The sequence below is a fragment of the Bos indicus x Bos taurus genome, chromosome 11 (genome assembly GCF_003369695.1).
Source record: "Bos indicus x Bos taurus breed Angus x Brahman F1 hybrid chromosome 11, Bos_hybrid_MaternalHap_v2.0, whole genome shotgun sequence".
Classification (NCBI taxonomy): domain Eukaryota; kingdom Metazoa; phylum Chordata; class Mammalia; order Artiodactyla; family Bovidae; genus Bos; species Bos indicus x Bos taurus.
Window position 1 is genome coordinate 103259711 of NC_040086.1, and position 26720 is coordinate 103286430.

The 26720-nt window shown below is 53.7% G+C and overlaps 1 long non-coding RNA gene across 3 annotated transcripts; it reads right to left on the reverse strand.

Moving 5' to 3' along the window:
* Positions 1–1095: 1095 nt before the first annotated feature.
* On the reverse strand, positions 1096–7579 carry LOC113901829. 3 transcript variants are annotated; one of them, XR_003513564.1, is made up of 5 exons: positions 7352–7579; positions 6707–6894; positions 5916–6201; positions 3049–3215; positions 1096–2544 (listed from the first exon to the last, which is right to left on the reverse strand). It is a non-coding gene; the product is annotated as an uncharacterized LOC113901829 (long non-coding RNA). The 3 variants fall into 3 exon arrangements; XR_003513565.1 differs by lacking the exon at positions 5916–6201; XR_003513563.1 differs by having other exon boundaries at positions 1096–6201.
* Between the last annotated feature and the right edge of the window lie 19141 nt (positions 7580–26720).

Sequence of the window (26720 nt, forward strand, 5' to 3'; positions counted from 1 at the left end):
CATCACGCTGACCCCAGACATAGAGACAGATCTCTCACCGACTCCTGCACCAGTCCCAGTGATAGTTCTAGTGCCCATTTAGAAGGAGAACCAGCACAGAGCCAGTGTGAGGTTCCCAGGAGGCAGCGGCTCCAGCACCGGCTCTAGCATCGGCTTCAGAGGTAGAGCCGGCACCAGGTTCAGAGCTAGAGCTGGCTCCAGTCATGGCTCTAGGGCCAGATCCACAGCCAGGGCCAGCTTGGCTGCCAGAAGCCAGTGTCGGCTTGGGAGAAGGTACTCCGGCACCCACACCAGAGCTAGGCCAAGCTCTGGCCCCAGTGTGATGCCATTTCAGGCACAGAGGCAGCTCTATTCTCGGTTCCTGGGCCGGATTCCACGCCTGCTGGGGGGCCAGCGTCTCCCCTGACAGCGATTCCAGAGGTGGACCCAGTGCCAGAGCTATGGCCGACTCTACCACCAGGCTGAGGGCCAGTTATGGAGTGAGCCAGGACTGGCTATGCAGCCGGAGGCACAGAGACCAGCCCCAGCCCCGGATGAGAGCCAGAGTGAGCCCCAGGCCAGCCCCACTCCAGCACCAGGGACAGCTCTCGCACCCAGGCCACACCCACAGCGGCTCAGCGCCATGACGTCAGCTGGAGCCACACCAGCGCCCGCCCAGGAGTCAACCCCGGCCTCAGTGGCCGCTCCAGAGGCAGAGCCGCTGAACGGCAGTAGCTGCGGCACCAGCTGCAGGGCCAGGTCTCCACCATCTCGGAGGCTGACCCGGCTAGCACACCTCCCCTGGGGCCGGAGCTGAGTCTGACACCGGCTCTCGCATCAGCTCCTGTTCTAGGAGCAGAGCCCCTTTGAACCTGAGCCAGCTCTGTCCCAGCTTCAGATCAGCTCTAGCATTGGGTGGGGCCAGGTTTGGGGCCAAGGGGGGAGACAGTCCCTTCTGGGCAGGTCAGTCACAGGTCCCTTCATCACCTCCTCTCTCAACTCCTCCTCCTCCCTGAGGTCTCAGCCCTCAGGGTCTCTCTCTTTCCCTCGGCCCCACTTTCCCAAGCAAGGCTCAAAGTGGGCAGAGACCGCCAGTGTTGGAAACTGCAGCCAGTGTTGTAAAAACTGCATGTTTTGACCCAGAAAATCCACCTCATGGGTTCTTCCTAAAGTAGTAATTTATGGGCACAGATGTTCCGTTCAGCTTGATTCTGAGAATGAAAAATGGCAAATGGCCCACGTCCCATAGCAGGGGCTCTTCGGAAATTCTGACTTGGGGCCCCAGAAAATGTGGAGGAGGAAGAGGACTGGTCAGAGTCCAGCTGGGGGAACCACGGTTCAGAAGGGTACACGCCCCTGGGATCCTCCCCGACACCCCAAGTGCACAGGCACACATGCACACGCATCACGCGAGGGTCCCTGTGGGTGGGCGCCTAGGAGTCGCTCTGCAGGTAAAGGGATGCACTCGTGGAGCCCTGGGGTCCACGCACGGTTCTCCCAGAGAGGCATGTCCTCCACACCTCCCTGCAGGGGTCTGCTGGCCTCTCTTCCTCACGTTGTCCCCAGCGCTGGTCGTCACCAGCCTGGAAACCCGCTGGTGCAGGGGCGACACAGCTGTCTCCAGTATTTACGTTCCCATGTCGCCGGAGGCCGAGCGTCTCAGATGTACACCAACCACGTGCGTCGCCTCATTAGCCATGCACAGGTCTGTCCTCTGTCCCTTTTTAGAACACTGACTTTCAAGATCTGGGGACCACAGGGGTGTCAAGCCGCTCTCTGGCCCTGGGACGCGAGGGACGTTGTCCCGGCCCGTGGTCTGTCCTCCCAGCTCTCTGCATGTTTGTCTGTTTGGCCGCAGGAGGAGCCAGGCGCTTCCCTCTGTCTTCTGGCTCTGGGGCCACACTTAGAGCAGGGGTCTCCACCCTGAGACTGTACAGATATTTACAAAAAAGACTTCAATTTTTACACCTTATTTTTAATTCACCTAGAATTCCCCTTTTATTTAACAAGAATGCTACTTCAAGTTAAAAAAAAATTAGCCACTCCCCACTTAAAATATGTGGGCTACATAAAAGAGGTGCCTATAGCTCGATTCCGTTTATAGGAACATCCAGAGCAGGGAGAGACAAGAGACAGAAAGCAGACTCTGGGCGTCAGCGGCTGGGGGAGGGGGGCTGGGGGGTGGGCGGCTTTTGTTCCTTTAGGTCAGAAATGGATCTGCTGAGGGAGATCCACAGTGGGGTCCATCTCGGAAGGTGAGTGCGGCCAGGGAGCAAGCCCTCGGGTCAGGGTTTCCTCTGGAGTGGAACCGCGGGGAAGGTCACTCAGCATCGTTGAGTATACTCCATGCTTAGGAAGTGCATGATGTACAGTGTAAAGAATTAAATGCTGTGACAGTGAGGCCTCAACTGAAAGGCACCGTAAGTAATGTCAAATGAAAAGTAGAAATTAGAAATATCGGGAGGGGAAGGCAAGCTCTAGGCGGGAGCAGGGAGAAGGGTCCTGGGTCGGGATCCGGTGCTGCGGGCAGTTCACAGGAAGGCGCGTCCGGCTGCTCTGGGCCCCCTGCAGGAGGCAGGTGCAGGTGGGTGTTCCCAGCCACCTTGGCCCTCGAGACCCTTTCCTGCCCCGGCACGCCCCCAAGCCTGTGCCGCCCACATGGACGCCCCTTGCTCGGGGACGGACGGGGTGCCCTGGTCCTCCACCTCCTCGGGCCGGAGGCCTGAGGACCCAGAGTCCTGCCCGCATGAGGATGATGCTTTCCCCGCCCCTGGACTTTCTGCTCCCAGGTCGTGCACAGACCTCTCCCGGGAAGAAGCGAGACCACCCCCAGGACTGGGTACAAACCTCGGCCAAGAGGGTCCCCAGGTCCCCACACTCCCTCCTGCTACCTTCACCTGGGGGGTTAACATAGCCGGCCCTCTGACCCCTCAGCCTGCTCCCGCTCGGGGCAGGCCCACCCGACACAAGCCCTCCCTCTCTCACACAGGGAGGGGACACAGGGCTCCCGCGTGGGGTCCCAGAGGCCGCTGGGTTGGGACTGGGCTGCCCTGGGCCTCCCTGTGTTACCTTTGGTTCTTCTGGGCAAATGACCAGACAATGTCTGTGGCTGTGGCCTTGGGACCTCAGGACGCACAGGAGGACACGCTGCTCATCAAGGGCTCCGGCCAAGCCAGCTGGGCAGGGGCTTCTCTAGGATGAGGCGCCTGCTTACCAGTTCCGAGTTCTGTTGGGCTCTATGGTCAGGGAGGAGACGTCACTTCCTGGGGTCTCTATACTTGGAGTCCTGCTCAAACATTAGCCTCCCAAGGGCCCTCAGGGCTGCTGAGGGGTCACCCCCCCCCACTTCATGCCATGTCCCTGCATGGTGACACCAACGGGGAGGCCTGGGTGCAGCCAGAGCCCGGCTCTGGGGACACAGCTGGGTTCAGACTCAGCTCCTCCTTGTCACCAGTGACGGGACCCTGGACAAGCTATGTGCCTCTCAGGGCCTCCCCAGTCTCCCTGTCTGCACAGTGGGGTCACTTGATCATCTACGGCCTGGAGGCTCAGTCGTGTCTGACCCTTTGCAGCCCCATGGACTGTAGCCTATCAGGCTCCTCGGTCTGTGGGATTATCCAGGCAAGAATACCGGAGTGGGCTGCCATTTCTTTCTCCAGGGGATCTTCCCGACCCAGGGACTGAACCCGTGTCTTCTGTGTCTGTTGCGATGCAGGAAGAGTCTTTACTGCTTGAGCTGTCGGGGGAGGCTGGTCGCGATGTATTGTCCTTTCAATGTTGTTTTCCAGGATTTTACTGAGGATTTTTGCACCTCTATCCATTATAAGACTTCCCTGTAGTTCAAACGGTAGAGTCTGCCTGCCATGCAGGAGACCAGGGTTCGATTCCTGCGTTGGGAAGTTCCTCTGGAGAAGGGGACGGCAATCCACTCCAGTATTCTTGCCTGGAGAATCCCATGGACAGAGAAGCCTGGTGGGCTACAGTCCATGGGGTCGTGAAGAGCTGGACACGACTGAGTGACTGACACACACATCCATAAGGGATTTTGGCCTGTAGATGTCTTTTCTTGTGGCTTCTCTGGAATCGGGTTAATGCTGGCATCACAGCATGTACATCACAGTGACTTTAAAAGTATCCCCTCCTTTGTCTTCGGAAGAGTTTAGGAAGAACTGGCATTCTAAGTATTTGAGATGAAACACCGGGCTCTGGGCTTGGCTTTGTTGACAGTTCCACTGCTGCTTCAGTCTCCTTACTTACAGGCTAACCAGGCTTTCTGCTTCTTCTTGTATCAGTTTTGGCCGTTTGTGTGTTTCCTGAATTTTTCCATTTCATTTGGGTTAAATAACTTCTTCCGTAAAATTGTCCCATGCTTGCCAGTTTTGTAAATCTTTAAAAGAAGCAACTGCTTTACTGATTTTCTCGAGTGCTCCTCTGTTCCATTTATCTTTGCTCTAGATTTCATTATTTCCTTTGTTCTACTAACCTTGGTTTTACTTTGCTCTTCTTTGTCTAATCAAGGGCTCTTGATGAAAGTGAAAGAGAAAGTGAAAAAGTTGGCTTAAAACTCAACATTCAGAAAACTAAGATCATGGCATCTGGTCCCATCGCTTCATGGCAAATAGATGGGGAAATAGTGTCAGACTTTATGTTTTTGGGCTCCAAAATCACTGCAGATGGTGACTGCAGCCATGAAATTAAAAGACGCTTGCTCCTTGGAAGAAAAGTTATGACCAACCTAGACAGCATATTAAAAAACAGAGACTTTACTCTACCAACAAAGGTCCGTCTGGTCAAAGCTATGGTGTTTCCAGTGGTCATGTATGGATGTGAGAGTTAGACTATAAAGAAAGCTAAGTGCCGAAGAACTGATGCTTTTGAACTGCGGTGTTGGAGAAGACTCTTGAGAGTCCCTTGGACTGCAAGGAGATCCAACCAGTCCATCCTAAAGGAAATCAGTCCTGAATATTCATTGGAAGGACTGATGCTGAAGCTGAAACTCCAGTACTTTGGCCACCTGATGCAAAGAGCTGACTCATGTGAAAAGAACCTGATGCTGGGAAAGATCGAAGGCGGGGAGAAAAGGGGATGACAGAAGATGAGATGGTTGGATGGCATCACCAACTCAATGGACATGAGTCTGAGTAAACTCCGAGAGTTGGTGATGGACAGGGAGGCATGGAGTGCTGCAGCCCAGGGGGTCACAAAAAGTTGGACACGACTAAGTTATTGAACTGAACTAATCAAGGGCATCGTCTCACCAGCCCCAGACAGCAGCCAGTCAACTCCCCAGGTCTGCATTGTTGGGTAGACAACAGTCACACACTGGAGTGGACCAGGCTACCAGTGGCTTTTCATGGCCCCCCACTCTCTGACTACAGTTTCACCCTGAACCTTGTCAGCCCCCAGGCTTTGGTGGCTGCCATGGACGGGCTGACCTGGCCTCTCACAGACCACAGCCTCAGGTGTTGTCTGTGATCTGGAAACAAGAGGACTTGCTGAAGTTTGCAAAGGGCACTGCCCACCATCACAGGGCCCTACCCACCACCACCAGACTCTGCCTCTGGGTACTTCCCTCACACCTTCCAGGCTTGGGTCCCTGGTGCCTATGCCCTTGGGCACTAAAGAGCATCCGTCCGTCAGATCTGACAATGGCAAAGCTGGTCCTTCCATCCAGCCACCAGTTCGCCAACATGGAGCCCAGGACCAGTAGAAGCTCCCACTGCAGGATCTGGGATCAGCTAAGGAGATGATGGCCTGGACTCAGCGGCTGGGAAGGCGCCCACGTGCTCGGTGTGCACTCCAGGCCGAAGCAGAGAGGATCGTGAGCTTTTCCAACGTGAGCTTGGCCCCCTTGTGGCCAGGGGCAGGAGATGACTGCCCCACCCCTTCTCTGGGACAGCCCCTCCCAGTTCCAGCGTGCCTCACTCCCTCCATACCCAGAGGGGACCAAGATGCCCCAGCTCCTAGAAGCCCCTGGAGTTGGACGCTGGCACGGGGTGCCCTCGGGGTCTGGGCTCTGCCGATCCTCCACTCCTTGGGGGCCAGGAGTATACGTTCCGTCCTCAGCATCCCCATAGCCCTCAGCCTCCAGCAGCCCTCGTCTTCAGCTCCACACGTCCTTGGCAGCCTCGGGCACATGAGGGCTGGGTCTCAGGGTCTGCAACGTCAGCTTCTCGCTGCTCTCCAACCAGCAGGTGAGGGACCCCCTGCATCCACGTCAGCCTGGGCATCAGAAGAGCGACAAGGGCCAGAGTGCCCTGCTGATCCCCCAGGCCCCTCACTCGGACCTCTCTGGTCCAGACGGCACCCGAAGGGCTTTGACGAGAAGCCCCCTCTGGGCTCTCAGGACAGCAGGCCCCTCCCCGAGAGGAGCAGAATGACTGCACAGCCTCCACTGAGCACAGGAGGAGACAGAGGCCACCTCCGCCATCTCTGGGGGGTTCTCTGGAATCCATGCTATACCGGCTGGAACACAGGTCCAAAAAACACCTCTGAATCTAGGAGCTGAGAAGTGGGGGTTCTGACCAGACAGCCTGTACCTTGTCCCCCTTGCTCTGCAGTGACTTCTGACCCCTGTCCCCACACTCAGAGTCCTGTGTGGTCTGGTCCAGACCCCCTCCCCGGTGAGCACCTCTCATCCCCGCCCCAGGCTCCCTACCGCCTCCCTCCCCCAGGGACCCTCCCAAGCTCCTCCCCACCCCGACACCCCCATCCACAATGGACTCACCTCCAAGACCGGGCTCAGAGCCTCAGGCTCCTGTGCAAGGACAGCCTTTGGGGCCAGGTTGGCCTGGACTCAAACCCACGGCGGGGCCACGTCACGGCCTGTGACAGGCCAGCTCATGTGGTGACTCTCTGAGCCTCAGTTTCCTCCACTGAAATCAGGATCGGTGCCTCTGACCTTGGGAGAGGGTGCTGGGGATCAAAGCAGGGAGAGGAAGACACCCAAAGTGCTTGGACTCAGGAGGTCCCCTGTCTGGGGGAGCCCAACCCAGGACAAGGTCTCAGTGTGGGCTCAGTGGACGTGAAGAGCCATGATCTGACCGCGCTAGTCACGGCTGGACTTGGTCACTTAGACTTGAATGACCTTGAGTGCTGGGACTGCTGCTCATCTACAAAGTGGGGTGAAATCACTGAGAGACCAGAGGCCTCACTATTAACCGCTACTGCCCCCCAACTCTCAGCCCTCGGGGTGCTGGGCGCCCTTCTCCATGGGCTCCCTCTGACCCTCGGCCACCGGCCAGGCCTGCCCTAGGGGACAGGCTGGACCTCTGTCTTGGGGCGCTGTCAGAAAGACAAGCAACGTGGGCAGAGGACGCGCGGACGTGGTGGTCTCCCGTTCTCCCTGCCGAGTCGGCGTCCAGCGACTCACCCAGCCGGGCCCTGGGGTCCAGACGGAGGGCTGGGGGTTTGCACGGTGACTGTCCTGTCTCCTGGTCTCCAGGACCACCCCGCCCAGCGCTCGGCGGCCAGCCTGGCTGCGGTGGGGGTGGAGTCAGAGCTCAAGGGGACACAGGCCCCAGAGCAGAGGACTGGGGGGCCCGGCAGGACGTTCACGACCGGAGGAGCCGTTGGAGGTGCGCGCGGCGGGAGGCGGGGGACGCGCATGCGCGGTGCGGCTGCAGGGGGAGGGGTGACCGAGGCCCCGCCCCCCTGGCGGGTCACCCCCACGCCCCATCCCGAAGCAGGGGTGGGGAGGGCTGAGAGCCTGCAGCGCACCCCCAGCCCCCAGGAGGGAGAGTCAGCGCAGTGAGCGCCCTGAGCCTCCTGAGCACTTCTTGTCCAAGCCCTCACGGGACAGTTAAGAAACAGGCCAGGAGAGGGGCAGGGACTCGGCCCAGCACAGCGCGTGAGCCCGTCACAGAAGGGAAGGCAGGGTTCCAGGCTCCGAGGCCGGGCTTCAGCCCTGCCATGGGGTTTGCTCTGGGAACCAGACGGCCTGAGGTCCTGGGGGACCCTGCCCACCCACCCTGCCCACCCACCCTGCCCACCTCTCCCACGTGGGACCCTTTCCTTTGGGCATCGACACATGGGCTCAAGTGCGCGCATGTGCGCACACACACACACACACACACACACACTGAATGCCCTGCTGGGAGTGGACCCTGAAAGGAGATGAGGAGGAAGAAAGAGGTGGGAAGTGGCCTGACGGGACCCACCGCTGGGGAGGGCACAGGAGGCGGTTCCCTGCTGCCTGGACGCCTTCATTTTATCTCCCAGTTATTGAGCGCCTGTTCCATGAAGGCTTCCGCCTGCGTGTGTGCTCAGTCCTATTTGACCTTTTGCGATCCCATGGACTATAGTCTGCCAGGCTCCTAGGTCCATGGAATTCTGCAGGCCAGAATACTTAAGCAGGTTGACAATTCCTACTCCAGCAGATCTTCTTACCCAAGAATCGAACCCGCAGTCTCCTGCATCTCCTGCATTGGCAGGCAGACTCTTTACCACTGCGCCACCTGGGAAGCCCCCTACCCCATGCAGGCGCCTCCTAAATGCTGGTGGCAGAGCCATGAACACAGGCTGACAGATAAGATCTTCATGCCCAGGCACACATGCCTCCCAGGCAGGTTTCGTTCTCAGGAGATGGGTCTGACAAGAGGCCTAAGTAAGGCTCCTGGAGTTCCATAATCCAGGCTGGAGGAGAAATGAGCTCCCTGGGGACCTTTTAGCATCCTATCACCAGGACGGGGCTGGGAGGGCACAGGGCCCCCCTGGGAATGTGAAGCGTGTGCTCACTCCCTTGGGGAGAGTTGTAACATCCTCTGTCTCTGACCCTGGAACCCTGTGTCTTCTTCCAGCTTCTGGGAAATGGTGACAGGCTCAGTTGTTAGTATGCAAGTGGGCCCAATCTCAGACCCTTCTTAGTTCTCAATGGGCCAAAACTGAAGTTGCTCTCCTTGGTCCAGCCGACAGCATTGGGGCAAAGGACTGAGGGCTTGAGGAGGGCAGAAAGGCTTAAAGCAACTCTTAAGAACCACGATTTGGACAGGAATGGGTTTGGGGCTCCAGCAAGTGCTGGATCATGGTAGACTGGATAAGAGGGCAGCCTCTGGACCAGTTCTTTGGGTCTAAATCATGTCTCTACCACTTACTTTGTGTAGGTCACTTCCTCTCTCTGGGCCTTGGTTACCTTTTAAAGGTAAGAATCAGGTGAAGATTAATGAGCTAATACAGGGAAAGCTCTTAAGAAAATGTCCGGCACACCGAGAGTTCTATAGAAGGTTTTGTGCAGTTGGCTCAGATCAGGGCCCCTTGGGCAGGACAGGGGGCAGGGGCTTGGCTGGTGGGAAGGGCATGGAGGCACAGCAGGCCCAGAGGACGACGGGGCTAGCTATGGGCTGCCATCCCCTGATACCTGTCCAGCTGTCTGTCTGCTTCCCCAGGAGGCCAGCAGGGGCAGCAGTGCCCCCCAGTAGAATCGGGGGACTGTTACCGGGTGGGCAGAACCTCTGGGAGACAGAGGAAAGCACCCTGAAATTGACTGCTCGGCCAGGTCATCAGGTGCGGGAGAGATGGGAGGGGCTTGGGGAGGAGGAGAGGGTGAGGGGCTGAGGGATGAGCGGATAGTGAGAAAGAGGCGCAGCTAACTCCGGAGACACTCGGGGCTTCTGGCAGTCACCTGTGCTCCCTGTTACCAGATACACAGGGGAAGGGAAACTTGGATTTGAAAGAACCTGCTGGGGTGACTAGGGCCAGTGGAGTAAGGAATCCAAATTTATTGAAAAGCAGACAGTGATTTTACTAACAAAGTGGGTTTCATCAGGAAAGGCAAGAGGATTGCTATCAGGACACACATACCACAGCAAAGACTGTAGGCAAGTCCGCGAAACAGGAGAACAGAGTTACTCTGCAGAGAATAGTAGGCAGCTGGGAAACTGAGCTTTGGAGGAAAATCCATTGGAGGCAAGTGCGAGTTCAGGGCTGGTGAGGGCTTCCCATTGGCTGAGCTGCTTGCTTTCCCATTGGCTAAGAAAAAGTTACCCAAAAAGGCAAAATGGTTGTCCAAGGAGGCCTTGAAAATAGCTAAGAAGCAAAAGGCAAAGGAGAAAGGGACAGATACCCAACTGAATGCAGAGTTCAAGAGAACAGGAAGGAGGGATAAGCCTTCTTAAGTGAACAATGCAAAGAAATAGAGGAAAACTATAGAATGAGAAACACTGGAGATCTCAAGAAAGATACCAAGGGAATATTTCCTGCAAAGATGGGCACGATGAAGGACAGAAACTATGGACTTAACAGAAGCAGAAGAGATTAAAAAGAGGTGGCAAGAATACACAGAACTATACAAAAAAAGTCTTAATGACCTGGATAACCACGATGGTGTGGTCACCTTCCTAGAGCCAGACATCCTGGGGTGTGAAGTCCAGTGGGCCTTAGGAAGCATTGCTACAAACAAAGCTAGTGGAGGAGATGGAATTCCAGCTGAGCTATTTCAAATCCTAAAAGATGATGCTGTGAAGGTGCTGCACTCAATATGCCAGCAAATTTGGAAAACTTAGCAGTGGCCGCAGGACTGGAAGAGGTTCGTTTTCATTCCGATCCCAAAGAAGGGCAATCGGAGCTCTTTCCTGGGGGATGAGGCTGGTGTGTGTTCTGGAGAGGGTCAGGCTGCTTCCTTGGAGATGATCTGAATGACCAGGGGAATCTGGTATTCACACTGTAGACTGTGGTATTCCCTGGGCTAAGACAGGAGAGTCAGGCTTTATAAAATAAACAGTAAAGGGAATTCCATGGCAGGCCAGTGCTTAGGACTCTTGTGTTTTCACTGTAGGGGGCATGGGTTTGATCCCTGGTCAGGGAACCAAGTCCCACAAGCAGCATGGTGAGGCCAAAAAGTAAAACAAAAATAAAATATATAACATATATAAACTAAGTGAATAATAAAACAAAACGACAGTGAAGACCTTTGTCTCTGCCCCCAGGCTGCCCCTCTGGTCCCAGGGTCTGCTCACACACTCGGACGCTCCCATGTTCCTGGCTCTGAGGCATCTGTCTGCTGTCTGTCTAATTTTCTTGGGACTGGCAAATGCTATTCCATCAGTGATCCTGTTATTCCCACAGAACTCCCACTCCAGCATGGATCTGCTGGCCTTTCCTCCTCACCACTGCCTCACGAGCTCTGGGGGCAGAGAAGGGCTGGGGTCCCGCTGAACAAACCCAACTGCTCCAAAAAGCCACACCATGGCGAATGCCCCAGCTTCAGCCCCCAGGCCAGAAGAGCAGCATGCAGGGCAACGAGGCAAAGAGAGCCCCACAACCGCATGAGAACACTGGTGTGCACACAGGGAGCACGACAACGTCCTCTGTGGCAGCAATTCAGACGGTCACCGGGGCAGAGACGGGAGCAAAGAATGAAAAGACCAAGTTTCCACAACGAGATAGGTGCTACGGTATTTTATACAGTCTGTGTTAATTGGGGAAGAAGAAACAATACATGAGGGCAAAGCACATAAATTTGAAAAGAGGAAATAATCAGCTGGAACTAATAATTGGCACCACGTGTCAAAGCGGCTCACGTCCTCTTATGTAAAAAGTCCCGAGGGACCTCCCTGGTGGCCCAGGGGTCAGGACTCAGGCTTTCACTGCTAAGGGCCTGGGTTCAATCCCTTGTCAGGGAACTAAGACCCTGCAAGAGGCGCAGCGCAGTGCAGCCCCCCCAAAAAAGAGTCCCTAGAAACGAAGAAAAGCAGCCGCGCAGATAAAGGAACACAAAGGTCATTATCAGACATGTCACACACACAATTAACAGTTCAGTGTCATGACTCCAAAACCCCCAGGGTTTGGAAATATACTCCGGGGCTGTGTGGAAATAGGAACTTTTATTCATCATTGATGGGAATACATGTTTCTTTCCAATGGAGACAGTTTGGTCATGTCTGTCAAAATTACAGACGCATTCACCCTCTAACTCAGTAGTCCCAGGTCAGGGGTCCATCCCCTAGAAACACCTCTACACTTGCCATGGGTATGTTTTGTTTCCTGCACCTTCATCAGAGCAAAAGGCTGGACACACCCCAGCTCCCTCCAGTAGGGGAGAGGATACGTGATGACCGTCCACATGAGGAAACAAAGTGTTATTGGGGTAGAAAATAAGGAGGAAGAAGGGAGGAATGGAAGACCTCTGAGTGCTGACCTGGAAAGATCGCCCCTGGTGTTGACCGCTGGCAGGGCTGAGCCTCACTGGACAGTCCCCCGGACTTCGGGCTGCCTTTTCTAAGCACCTGAAGAGTAGCTTTGTCTGTGAGCCCAGGACTTCTGGCCCAGCTCAGCCCCCGACCAGGAGGGGGACCCTAGCCAATGCCCTGGGAGCGCCGTCTGGTTCCCCTGCTGGACTCGAGCCCAGCCCTCTGAGTTACCGCTGGGAGGACATAGAATGGCTAGTTACCTTCTGTCTGAAAAGATGAAGGCCACCTTCGTGATGGAACCTAGGAACAGACATCCTCACAGGCCCATTTTATGGAGGGCAAGGCTGAGTGAGGACAGTGGAGGGAGCAGGTATGTGGGGGTGATGGGCAGCATGGGCACTCAGACCAAGGGCCTCATATCCCCTGCACCACAGCCCCCACCCGCTAGGTCCTGAGCGGCTGGACAGAGATGCCTGGGGGACCTGCGGCTCCCACCTGAGCTGGGACCCCTGCCCGGGCCCTGAACTCATCTGACCCCGGCCCCCGTCGGCTCCAGGCCTGCTCAGCTCGGTGTTCCCAGGCCTCTAGAACACTGCCTGGTACGAGGTAAGCAAGCAAATTCTATTGAACCAGTGCGATGCTCCCAACAGGCCTAAGAGGTAGGTGCTATGTTACAGATGAGCAAGCGGAGAGATTCCGCGGTTCCATCACTCGGGCCTTGCGCACTGTGAGTGGTCCCTGCTGTGTGCAGGCACCTGGGGCACTGTGGTGAGCCCACCCCAGCCCCGCCGTCAGAGCGCTCACCCACGGAGGGGTGCAGCGTCTCAGCCATGGCCACAGTGGTGGGGGCTGCAGAGCCAGGGCCTCCCCAGCACAACATCTTCCACCAGCTGTGGGGCTAGAGTGGACTGCAGAGCCCGCTCCAGGGCTGGAGCCCCCTGAAGTGCGAGAACGTGCCCCACCCGTAGACGAGTGCCCGCTCGGGCCCCAGCTCCAGACTAGAGCTAGCTCCAGCTCAAAGGGACCGCCTCCAGAGCTGAAGCCATTGCAGTCGCCGGTTCTTGCACTGAATCTGGTATCAGCGCCAGAACTGGAATTGATCTCAGAACTAGAGCCAATTCTAGAACCAGCCCCAGCACGGTTGCCTGATACAGCCACGTTCCAGCCTCGTAAGAGGCACCAGCTCCCAGGCCCGTTCCACAGGCAGAACCAGCCATCTGTCCAGCCTCATCCACAGCTCCACCCTCAGCGCCTATCGCTAAGCTCTGGCCACTCCCGACTACAACCCCAGAGACCTCCTCCACCTCGCCTCTGAAAGTCACTCAGTTGTGTCCAATTCTTTGCGACCCCATGGACTATACAGTTCATGGAATTCTCCAGGCCAGAATACTAGAGTGGGTAGCCTTTCCCTTCTCCAGGGGATCTTCCCAACCCCAGGAATCGATCCCAGATCTCCTGCATTGCAGGGGGATTCTTCACCAGCTGAGCCACCAGGGAAGCTCGCCTGTGAGGGCAACACATTTCTGTTACATGTGATAGGTTTGTTTATATTTAATATGCTAAATTTTAGATTCAATATAATTTCATCTTTTGTCAGTTTTAAGTGGGCACTCTGTTAACTACATCCTCTGGACCGTGTAACATCACCACTCCCTAGGTCAAGAGCATCTTCATCATGACAACAGGAGCCCTGCACCCACCAAGCAGTTACACCTCAATCCCCGCCCAACAACTGTGAACCTGCTTGCAGCCTCCGTGCCCACCCCTCGTCCCGGCCTGCGGCCCCCTCCAGAGCTCGGCTGACCCTCCTGTGCCCTGCCCCACCAGAGGTGAAGACCTCTGACACCACCAATGTGTTCAGTGCCGCTGGCTCCACCGCCCACCATGACTTTGTCCTGGAGATGCTGACCTTCACCAGAGGGGTGAGGCCAGGGATGGAGCCAGCTCAACCCTCCCCCACATGAAGCCGGAGGGGCTCAAGGTTGCCAACAGCACCTTCTCATCGCCCCCCGCACTGGCCAGTCACAGGGTGCCCTGCCGGGGTCTACACCCAGCTGGGAAGCCAAGCACTTACAGACTCAAGAGACCAAGACCAGCTGGGCACCTTGTTCCTAAAAAGACAGTCCAGACCACCCGAGCACACTTCACCTTGAACTTCTGCTGCCAAGATGACACTTGCTGCTCAACAGGCCGACCTGACCTCCGGTGGCCCACTCACAGCCTTCTCACCTGGACCAGCTCCAGGGTCAGAGCGCACTCTGGCTTCCCCTCCAGACCTAAGCCACGCCCATCTCCACTGGCTCGGGCATCACTTTGGGCACAGCTGCCAGAGGCAGAGCCGGCCCAGCCCTGGAGCCCGTCCACCAGGCTAGCTCCGGCTGACTTTCCGAGGGGCGCTGCCCACCAGCATGGTGCCCTGTCCCCCACCCAGGCCCTGTCCTCTGTGCACCTGCCCCACACCTTCCTGGATGCAGGTCACACGGTCCCTGGGTGTGCCCATGGACACCCCAGAGCACCACTCACCCAGTGGGTGCGACCCCTGCGGAGCTGGCCCCTCCATCAGTCACCAGGTCCCCCCCACAGACTCCAAGGCCAGGGACAGCTCCCACTCCGCAGCCGTGAGCAGCTCAGGCAGGGCACCGATCTCAGCCATGGGGACGCTGCCCTGCGCTGCATGAGCACGTGCCCAGCTCCTCCACTCTGCAGCGTGTCACGACTACGTGGGCTGTGACCCCGAGTCCCCTGATGCCCAGGAAAACAAGGTGATTATGCCACCCCCCTCCCCGAACAGCTTTTCCCAGCTCTTCCTTCCGGTGACCAGTCTCCCCCTCCACACCACAGAAGTGGCCAAGAGGCCCCCAGTGCTGGATGCTGGCATGGGGCGCCCCGCACAGTCCAGGGCCTCTGCTGCTCTCGCCATCCGTGGGTTCTGGGAGTCGACACCGTCTTCATCCTCCGGGACCTCGGGCCCCCACGGGGCCTCCAGCCGCACCTGGCTGCCCACATGTCCATGGAGCCCCGGGCACACGAACGCTGGGTCTCGGGGATTGCAGCCCAGCCCTTCACTGTCGCTCTCCATCCGGCAGGTGGACGACGCTGCATCATCCATGTCAGCCTGGGCATGAGAACACAACATGGACAAGAGCTTCACGCTGACCGGGAGGGCGACGCCTCGGTCCCCTCACTCACACGTCCCTGGGCACAGACCTCTGCTGAATGGCCGCCTCGACAAGAGGCCATCTGTGGACCCTCCGGGCAGCGGGCCCCACCCTGAGATGAGGCAGACAACCACCACAGCCCCCACTGTGCGCAGGGGAAACTGAGGCGGCCTCCTCCTCCTGGTAGGTCACTGGAGACCCATGCTTGGGGGCGGTAGTTAATGTGCCCTCCATGCTCCCTCCAAATCTAGCATGCTGCGGATCTGATAGGACAGCCCCCTCATGTCCTGTCCCCACACACAACCTGTGGTGACCTCTGACCCCCGGCCCCACACTCAGAGCCCTGTGTGGTCTGGTCCACCCTCCCTCCCCCGTGAGCACCCCCCGCCCCCACCCCAGCCTCCCTACCGCCTTCCTCCCCCCGGGACCCTTCCAAGCCCTCCCCCTCAGAGCCCCCTGCCTGCAGCACCCCCTCCCCACAGCCTCCCCCAAATGACAGACTCTCCACCAACCTGGTTCAGAGCTATCTCCAAGGCTCCTGTGCTGGAACCGATTTGGGGGTCAGAATGACCTGGGTTCAAACCTATAGCAAGGCCACTCCCGGCCCTGTGACAGGCCAGCTCCTGAGGCGACTCTCAGAGCCTCAGTCTCCTCCACTGAAGATGGAGTCAGCGACTCTGACCTTGGAAGGCTTTGAGGGGATAAAGGTTGAGAGATGAAGGCACCCAAAGTGCTTGGTCTCAGGAGGTGGCCTGGCTGGGAGAGTCCAACACAGGACAAGGCCCGCAATGGTCAGCACGGGCTCGGTGGAGGTGAAGAGCAATGGTTCCGAGTCCCCCATCACAGCCGGCCTTGGTCACTTAGAGCTGAATGACCTTGAGCGATGGGGCCGCTCTTCATCTACAAAGTGGGGTGAAATCACTGAGCACCCAGAAGGCCCCCTCATAGCAGGAACTGCCTCTCAACCCTCACCCATAAGGGTGGTGGGCCCCCTCCTCCATGGGTCCTTCCAGGAAGACCGGGGGCCAGGACAGGGTGTAGACGAGGAGGGGTGGGGCAGCCTGTCCTTTCTCTCCGGAGTAGACGTCCACTGTGGCTCCAGGTCCCCGGGCTGGCCACTCGCTGAGCTGGGCCCCGGGATGGAGTCTGGCTGCCAGGACAGAGGGGTGGGGGTGGTTGTTCGGCGACTTTCTTCTCCCGGGATGGCAACCCACCGCGCCGGCACCCTGCGGCCGGCTGGCCCTGTGGGCCGGGGTGATCCCAGGGCTCGGGAGACGCGGGGATCGCAGAGCCGTTGGCTGGACCAACTGCGCGGAGAGCCGTTGGCGTTGTGCGGGTGTAGCCGGGCGGCGTCACGTGCACGCGCTGCCGGGTGTGAGCGCCCGGCCGTGGACACGAGGCCCGGCAGCCCCGCAGGCCGGCGGCGCGCACGCATCAGAGCGGGTCCCGCTACAGTCACGCAGGATGGAGACCCGGGACCGCGACCAGGCTGGGCTGGACTCACGCATCCTCATACCCAGGACTTCATGGGCCTGTGGTCACTGCGGCGGCGAGAGGCAGGACTGGCCCCGGCCCAGGAGGGATTAATGCCTTCATTTCACTGATGAGGAAACTGAGGCTTAGAGAGACTTGCCCCCTCTGTGCCCTACAGAATGACCAAGGCGGGATTTGAACCCAGTGCCTGTTAGACCCCGCGGGGCCCACCTGGCATTAATGCTGCATCCAGATGCTACAGGAGGGACCTCTGGGCTCTGACGTTCCCTGAGTCATTGGTCCTGGTGCCCAGAGAGGGAACCTCGTCCTCTGGTGGGGATAGGCTGGTCTGGGTACTGGGAGAGCCCACAGTGCCCAGGGCTGGTGGCCATTCCCCAACCGTCACTGCCAGCCCCAGACAGAGGCGTGGCTCTGACCCCAGATTTCACAGGAAGCTCAAGGCCAGGAGGGTGTGGCCCCCAGGGAAGCCAGGACCCCTGAGCGCCAGGAGGCCCCCAGTGTGGGACAGCAGTCAGGAATGATCCAAGTCGGGGAGGTGGGGTCCTAACTCCAGCTCAGCCTCTTCGTAGCTGGTGCCCCAGGCAAGGCTCTAAGCCTCAGTTGCCCTGTCTGTGAAATGGGGAAATCACTGGCCCAGCCTGATGGTTGTTGGGAGACTCACCCAAGAAATGACTCGTTGGGTCTCTTGCTGGGTGCCTGGAATGTAAGAGCCACCTGCAGGGGGCGCCAGTGGTCAAGAACCGCCTGCCAACGCAGGCAACGCTAAGAGAGGCGGGCTCCGTCCCTGGGTGGGGAAGACGTCCTGGAGGAGGAAATGGCAACCCACTGCAGTATTTTTGCCTGGAGAATCTCATGGGCGGAGGAACCTGGCAGGCTACAGTCCACGGGGTCGCACAGAGTCAGGCGTGAGCTCACGGTGGTCCCGCAGGGTCCAGGGTCCAGGACGTCCCTCCTCAGGGGCCCCTCCTGCAGCCCTGCCCCCAGGAACAGGCAGCATCATATGAAGGTCCAGGAGGTCAGCACAGCGCAGGTGAAGGAGGCTCAGTGCTGGAGGGACAGCTGGAAGGCCTCCATGCCACCATCCACGGCCGGTGCTGTGACCGCCCCCCCTTGCCGGTCCTCACCCCCGGTAGAGGCTCATTTCGAGTAGACTCCTGCCTCTGTGGTTCCATTCTCTCACTCTTTCCTCACTGAGCACATGTTACCTCGTCCCTGCCATGTTCCAGGCTTCGTCAGTGAAGACCACCCTCCAGAATGGGGGTGGGCTGCACCCGGTCGGTTGAAGGCCGTTGAGGAAGCAGACAGAGGGCCCCCTAGGAGGCCGGAGCTGTGCTCCCACAATGCCTTCAGACTCAAGCTGCAGTGCCAGCTCTCGTTGGCCTCCAGCCCGCTGGCCCACCTGCAGATTTGGGACTGCCAGCCTCCAAAATCACATCGCTCAATTCCTAAGAATGAATCTCTGTCCATAAATATGCATATCCTACTGGGTCTGTTTGTCTAGAGAACCCAGGTTAATACACACTTTGTGCTTGGATGACTCTAGAGGAAGAGAATCTTAAGGGCGAGTTTACGGATTGGCTCTGGGATTTCAGGTAAGGTTCCTGGATCTGATTCAATGGAAATGCTCTGATGATTCCATTTCCAATAGTGAAGAAGTTCTGACAGTGATGGGCAAGCAGGATGTACAAAACAGCCCCAGTCATATCTGTGTAAGAGGCAGGCTCTGGATGATCACGCATTTGATCCTCTGGGACATTTCTGTCAAACTAACAAGCATAGTGAGGTTGGCCGGTGGCTCCTAATGGTGCTGGACAGTGTGGGGAACACACGATGCGATCAGGGATCACCGGTCCTGGCTCATGCTGCGTACGTGACTGTGAGTGTCTATATTTGCACAGTCCTGCTGACTCCATGACTCCGGACTTTATCCTTCAGAACTGTGAGGACAAATTTCTGTTGTTCTGGTGGTGGCTTAGTCACTAAGTGGAGTCCGACTCTTGTGATGGAGTCCTCTTCCTCTGTCCATGGAATTTCCCAGGCAAGAATACTGGAGTGGGTTGCCATTTCCTTCTTCATTGCTTTAAGGCACCCAGTTGGTAGCACTTTGTTATGAAGTCCAGGGAAACGAATGGAATCCAAATATGTGGGATGCTCTAACTGGCAAGCAGGGATTGTTCCGGTATTTTAATTGCAATATAATTTACATACACTAAACACACCAAATATGTTTGGCAATTGCAATATACCCTTTAATCGCCTGTAACAGGATGAGAATATTTCCATCACTCTCCCATATGTCTCTCCAGCCCATTTTCCAGGCAATCACTGCCACCTCTCTCCATGGCAGCCACTGTCTGATATCAGTCACCAGTGTGGTGTGCCATGTCTAAGGGCAGGGAAAGCCACTCTGGGTTTCATTACCCACGAAAAGTGAATGACACATCGGTACAGCGAAGTTAGACCTGTGCTGCTCATTTCATTCTTACTGTAAAACTATGTATCTGGAAGGGATTCCCAACCGCCTCAGTGATGAGGAATCACCTGCCAAGCAGGAGACATGGGTTCAATCCCTGGGTCGGAAAGATCCCCTGGAGAAGGAAATGGCAACCCACTCCAGTATTCTTGCCTGGAGAATCCCATGGACAGAGGAGCCTGGTGGGCTGCAGTCCATGGGGTCACAAAGAGTTGGACAGGAGTAAACAGCAATAATATATCTAGAAACAAAGACCTAAGGAGTGATGACAAGAAGCAAGACTCACTACTTCAACTCACACATGGTTAGTGAGTCTTTTAAATAACTTTAAATTACAAAGGAAAAACATCAGACTATTTCAAAGTGTGTGGTGTTTTGAACATTCTTTGGCATTGCCCTTCTTTGGGGTTGGAATGAAAACTGACATTTTCAAGGCATGTGGCCACAGCTGAGTTTTCCAAATTTGCTGGCATATTGATGCAGCACTTTAACAGCATCATCTTTTAGGAGTTTAAATAGCTCAGCTAGAATTCCATCACCTCATCTATCTGTGTTTGCAGCAATGCTTCCCAAGGCCCACTTGACTTCACACTTCAGGATGTTTGGCTCTGTGTGAGGGACCACACCATTATGGCTCTCCCGGTCACTAACACCTATTTTTTATAGTTTTGTGTGTTCTTGCCACCCCTTCTTACCCTCCTCCTCCTCTTAGGTCCTTGCCGTGTCTGTCCTTTATTGTGCTCATTTTTGCATGAAATGTTCTCTTTCGAAATGACTGACAATGAAGACCCTCGCTGTAAAGGTCCCAGAGACAGAATTTATGTTCTCCTCAAATGGAAAGTTGAAACCATATGCTTTTCTTAGAAACAAGTATCATTCAAAATAAATGACCCTGGTAACCAAGCACCCTACTCAAGAAGGGTGCTAAAAAAAATAAAAGTAAAGTTAAAGGAAAAAATAAGCATAAAATCAAAACCACAGAAAAGTTTTCCAAGAAAATATAAATGATCAAAATTGACTCAAGGTGGAAAACTTGAACAAATTACAACAGAAGGAATTGTAACCTTGAAGAAAATAGAAAAGCTCATCAAATATTTACCACCATACATCATACAAGCAAATACAAAGTCCAAGATTATTCAAATATCTCTGAGCCTAAAAAAATAATGAAGAGTTCTCAATTCAGTCTACTAGACTGCTTGGGGCTTCCCTGGTGGCTCAGACAATGAAGAATCTGCCTGCAATGCAGGAGACCTGGCTTTGATTCCTGGGTCAGGAATATCCCCTGGAGAAGGGAATGACAACCCACTTCAGTCTTCTTGCCTGGAGAATTCCATGGACAGAGGAGCCTGGCAGTCTACAGTCCATGGGGTCACAGAGAGTCGGACACGACTGAACGACTAACACTTTCATTTCAGACTATATAGATCACAGTAACAATTTTACTGGGAAGATTCCACAAGGGAACCACAAATCAATCTTGCTGGTGAATATGGTATAAATAATAATCAGTATGCTGAAATAATATACCATGGCCAAGTACAATTTACTTCAGGTTTGTGAGGATAAATAAATTCAGAAATACTCTTTGGAATTCACTTATATTAATGATATGAGAAAGAGAGGAATTATCTATCACAGTAGATTACAAAACAACTTGACAAAAGTCAAAATTCATGACTAGGTTGGGCAGGGGAACCTACAGTTAAGGAACTCTAAATTTAATAAAGAGAAGTTATCTTGAAACAACAACAAACTCCGGTTCCTACGATGAATCACCGCTAACACCGCAGCTACAGTAAGAAATATGAGAAGGGTGCCCCCCACCTGCACCCCAGCAGGGAAGTCCCAGAATTTCCCCACGGTAAAGTCTTGTGGGCGACAGTTTGGTTGAAAGCAGTCTGAGGAGGATGTTTTGAATCACAGTTTTATTTAAGACCAAGGGAATGTACATTTTTGCACATCAGAGCATGACAGACCCTTGGGACAACGTACTTCAGGGTATGTCGTTTAGTTGCTAAGCTGTGTCTGACTTGTTTGTGACCCCGTGGACTGCACCCTGCCAGGCTCCTCTGACCATGGGATTTACCAGGCAAGAATACTAGAGTGGGTTGCCATTTCTTTCTCCTGGAGATCTTCTTGACCCAGGGATCAAGCACGTGTCTCCTACATTGGCAGGTGGATTCTTTACCCTTGTGCCACCGAAGAAGCCCACTTCAAGGTACCAGAATAATGGAAAGAAAGAGGGAAAAGGAAACCACACTAAAAACGAAGGAAATGGTGAAACTCAGATTTTTTTTTTTAATCTCGAGAGATGATTTGTTCATCAAGCTATTTTTAAAATTAACTAATTTACTTGGCTGCCCTAGGTTTTAGCAGTGGCACAAAGGGTCTTTGATCTTCGCTGCTGCATGCAGGATCTAATTCCCTGACCAGGGATCGAACCCAGGACCCCTGCATTGGGCTCATGGAGTCTTAGCCACTGGACCACCAGGGAAGCCCCCATGGAGCTATTTTTGATAAAAGACTTTTCTGTGCTATAGTCCATGAATTCTTTCATGCTTGAGAAGGGACACTCGAGGATGAAGGCAGAGGTGGGCGGTGGTTCAACGTCTGCAATCCAAGGAACCCCAAAGATCAGCAGCAAGACACTAGAAGCCAGGGAGCGGAATGGGGCAGAACCTGCTTGATGGCCTCAGAGGGAACCAACCCAACCAACCAACACCTGGACCTCAGATGTCTAGCTTCCCGAGATGATGAAACAATCTCACTGTTGTTTAAGCAACAGCAAAGCAGAGAGGGACACTTGAAGGGATAGGGAGTCTTCTTTGTTTTAATTTACCTGTCTATCTATTTACGGCTATGCCAGGTCTCTGTGGTTGCGTGGGCTTTTCTTTGTTTGTGTCAACTGGGGATTGCTCTCTAGTTGCGGTGGGTGGGCCTCCCGTCGCTGTGACCTCTCTTGTGGCGCGCAGGCTCTGTGCGTGCGGGTTTCATGGCTGAGGCACGTGGGCTCAGGAGCTGTGGTTCCCGGGCTCGAGAGCCCAGGTTCAGGAGCTGTGGCACGCGGTCTCAGCTGCTCTGCTGCACGTGGGATCTGCCCGGATCAGGGATAGAACCCGAGTCTCCCACACTGGCAGGCGGATTCTTTACCACTGAGCCCCCGGGGAAGCCCTGGGGAGTCTTTCTTCTAACCGTCACTGTCCAGTGTTGCTCTGCACACCCTGCAAGAACCGGGAAGAGGAAAAAGGAGGAGCAAAAGAAAAAGAGAGACTCGTGGGGAGTAAAATAAAGGACAACAGCAAGCACAATGTAACTTAGAGATAAGTAGACTTAGTGGGGATAAACCTAGGCTTATGCACAGACACACACACACACCAGAGTCAACAGGTCAGGGACAATGAATAAATAGCTCAATCTGTTCATTACCAACTGGCCGGCAGGAGATGTCACCACAGTAAACATATAGCTCCTTACGTGATTCTCATTTCAGAGACACACTGTGGTGTGTCCACACCTGGAAGGAAACCGACCAGTAAGAAGACTAATGCTGTTGAACAAGCACTTGACTAAAATACAGCAAATGCAGACGTGAGCAAGCGAAGGACTGCACCACAGTGAGACCAAACCACACCCCCTCTCCTATTGGGAGAAATACCTTTGGGTCAAAGGAAGAAATAAAACCAGCCTGGTCAGAGATGTGAACACTGGACACAAGAGCTTTGGGAGGTGGCCCAGGACACCAAGCCCTTTCCCGTGAGGTGATGACATAGTCACCCCACAGGAGGGGCTGCTGCCCAAGGAGCTCTTGGTGGAGGCCACACCGTGGGACCACCCAGAGATGGTACAGACCACCTGAGTGGATGTCCTGTGCAGAGACGTGTGTGGAATCCAGGGAAGAGTGGTTTGGGGGCTGCACAAATCCCAGCATTCCTGTCAGAAGACATCTGGGGAACAGCCGACCTGAGGACACATTTCTACCAACTTGTTGCCAAATGGAGGAAACCAAGAACAGGGAGCAAGAAGCAGCTCACTGGCCACGTGCCCTAAATGAGCTGGTCTTGGAGCACCGAGATCCGGATGGGGTGGACTGGTCTTCCAGTTTATCATGACCCTGAGAGCTGGCCAGGTATCAGAAGGGAATGAAAAGAGAAAGTCAACAGGACTACTAGAAGAAATAAATAAAAGTATTATTCTTTTTAATTTTGATGTGATGATCTGCCTAGAAAATTCAAGAGGATCAATCAGAAGAAAGCCTGCTAAGACTCATAAAAGATTCTGAAAATATAACCAGATGCGTGATACAGACACTGTTAATCATAAGTAGCTTTCTCATACACGGCACACCAGTAAGAACTAATTGGCAAATGTGATGGCAGGGACTAGCAAATTGTGGCGTGTGGACTAAATCTATCCCACTGCCTGTTTTCAGAAATAAAACCACTCATTTGTTCATGTACTTACGGCTGCTTTTGCACTAAATGCAGACTTAAATTAGTTATGACAGGGGCTGAATGACCCATAAGCCCTAAAACATTCACTATCTGACCCTTCACAGAAAAAGTTTGCTGACCCTGGTAATAGGAATGAAACCATTCACCATAGCCATAAAAACCATTAAATGCCTAGAAATGAAACTTACTAACCATGGGCAATGTATATAAAGGAAAATTACAAAGTTCTGCTTTTATTAGTGGATGAGTGGTTCATAGACGACGCACCTTCTTGGACATGATAACTGTAAACTTTAGCCAAAATACACATTTTTTACAAAACTACCTGAAGCCTTTAGAAAGTGATGAAAAGTGAACATTTGGAAGGAAAATCTTCACTGGGAAAAAGAGATAACAGTCAGAGAGATTCCTTTACTTACAGCTGTTAGTCTGAAGCCACAAGCCCATCAGCAACATGCAGCCAAAACTCAATAAGGAAAAAAATTCACATCTTACTTGTTTGAAGAACAAGGAGACAAGTCTGGGGTGACCACAGCAGCTGGAAACTACAAGGGAAAATACCAGAAATGAGAGAGCCAAAGGGAAGGAGCCCTGAATTCTGTGTGTAACCTCAGCCCAAGTCTTTGGCTGATCTGTGAACTAGTCATGTAGGGCAGACGTCAAGCCACCAAGCTGACTCTAGAAGAGTAATTGAAGAATTGAGCTGTGGCCCACCCACCACAGAGGAGAGAGAGCCTGGAATTTGGAGCTACCCAAGTTCCTACCTCCCACAACAAAAAAGTTAACCTTTTCCTGAAGACTCTAAAAGAAACTCACTCCACAATAAATGATCACAATGTCTAGGAGACAATGAAGAATGAGTAGACACATGAAGAAACAGGAAATGTATCTTCCTGAGTGGACGGGTGGATGAAGGCACGGACAGACAGATGGATGACACACGTGAGTGGGACAATCTCAGTACACAGCAAAACGTTAATGGTAGTATTTAGGCGATAGGTATGTGAATATTGATGCTTTTGAACTGTGGTGTTGGAGCAGACTCTTGAGAGTCCCTTGGACTGCAAGGAGATCCAACTAGTCCATCCTAAAGGAGATCAGTCCTGGGTGTTCATTGGAAGGACTGATGCTAAAGCTGAAACTCCAGTACTTTGGCCACCTCATGCAAAGAGTTGACTCATTGGAAAAGACTCTGATGCTGGGAGGGATTGGGGGCAGGAGGAGAAGGGGATGACAGAGGATGAGATGGCTGGATGGCATCACCGACTCGATGGACATGAGTTTGAGTGAACTCCGGGAGATGGTGATGCACAGGGAGGCCTGGCATGCTGCGATTCATGGGGTCGCAAAGAGTTGGACACGACTGAGCGACTGAACTGAACTGATGTGAATATTCACTGTACAATTTCTTACAATTTTTTGTATGCTTAAAATTTTTCAAAATGTTGAAAAAAACAGATTTTAAAAACCTTGAAGTCTTTAAAGATTTTTAAATCTTTAAAAAAAGATTTGGAAGACCTTTATGGGGAAACCTATGAAATTATCGAAAGATATTAAAGAAGACCTAAATAAATGGAGAGATTTGTTCTTACTTTGGGATATCCCAATTATTGAAAAGATGCCAGATATCTTCAACATAATTCTGATTTTCAAGAAAGCCCAGAAGGATCCTTTGTACAATTTGACAAAAGAGTTTAAACTTTAGATGGAAATGCAACAGGTCGAGAGCAGTTGAGACATTCTTGAGAAACCAGGTGGAAAGACTTGCCGAGTCAGATCCCAACATCTACGTATAAACCTAGAGTGGCTGAGATGATAAGGACAGACAAACAGACCAGTGCACACAGACTAGAGAGCCCCCCAAACACCCGGGCACATGCGGACACTTGATATCATGTGACCAGTGATACTGCAAATCAGTAGGGAAGAGAGCTTTTCAGTAAGTTTTCAAACACATTGTCAGTAAGTGGTGTTCAGATAATGATTACCCAGAGGAAGAAAAGTCAAAATGGGCCCTTACATTAAGATTTTCCAGGCAATAGTACTGGAGTGGATTACCATTTCCTTTTCCAACGGATCTTCCCAACCCAGGGATTGAACCCGGGTCTCCCGCATGGTAGACAGATGCTCTACCGTCTGAGCCACCAGGGAAATCCCATTAAGATCACACACAAGTAAATTCCAGTAGATTAGGACCTAAGTCTTTAATCTTAGGTCTTTCCTGGTGGCTCAGCTGGTAAAGGGTTTGCCTGCAATGCGGGAGACCTGGGTTCGATCCCTTGGTTGGGAAGATCCCCTGGAGAAGGGAAAGGCTACCCACTCCAGTATTCTGGCCTGAAGAATTCCATCGTGGGGTTGCAAAGAGTCAGACACGACTAAGTGACTTTCACTTTCAAAGACCTAAGTATGAGGCAAGAACATAAAAGCTTTCAGAAAATAACTAGAAGGCTATTTGGGTGATTTCAAAGCAGGCGATGATTCCTCAAAATCACCTACGTTAAAAGAGTTGAAATGGCAACCTAAAAACTGGAAGAAGCTATTTTTAACATGTGTCTACTAGAAGTGCTAACATCCAAAATACTAACAGACACCCACAGATCAATAAGAAAAAGACAGACAACCCAAAGCGACAAGCTACCAACACAAGCAAACCAAAGCGGTAGGTGCTTCCAGGCTGGGCCTCCCCCGCTGTCACACAGCGTGGTAAGCTAGGCTTTCAGGAGTCCCCGACGTTTAGGTCCAGAAGTTAGGACTCCAAACTTTCACTGCCGAGGAATTGGCTTCAAGCCCTGATGGGGAGCTAAGATTTTGCAAGCAGCAAAGCACTGTCCCCCCAAAAAAATTAGTTAAAAAAAAAAAAGTTGCTCTGCTCAGTGTTGTGTGGCAGCCTGGATGGGAGGAGGGTCTGGGGGAGAACGGACACATGTGTAGGTACTGCCGAGTCCCTTCCTTTCCACCTGACAATATTCCCCAAGACAAAATACAAAATTTAAATAAAGTCTGGGGGGAAAAAAAGAAACTGCAAAACAAAGAGTTC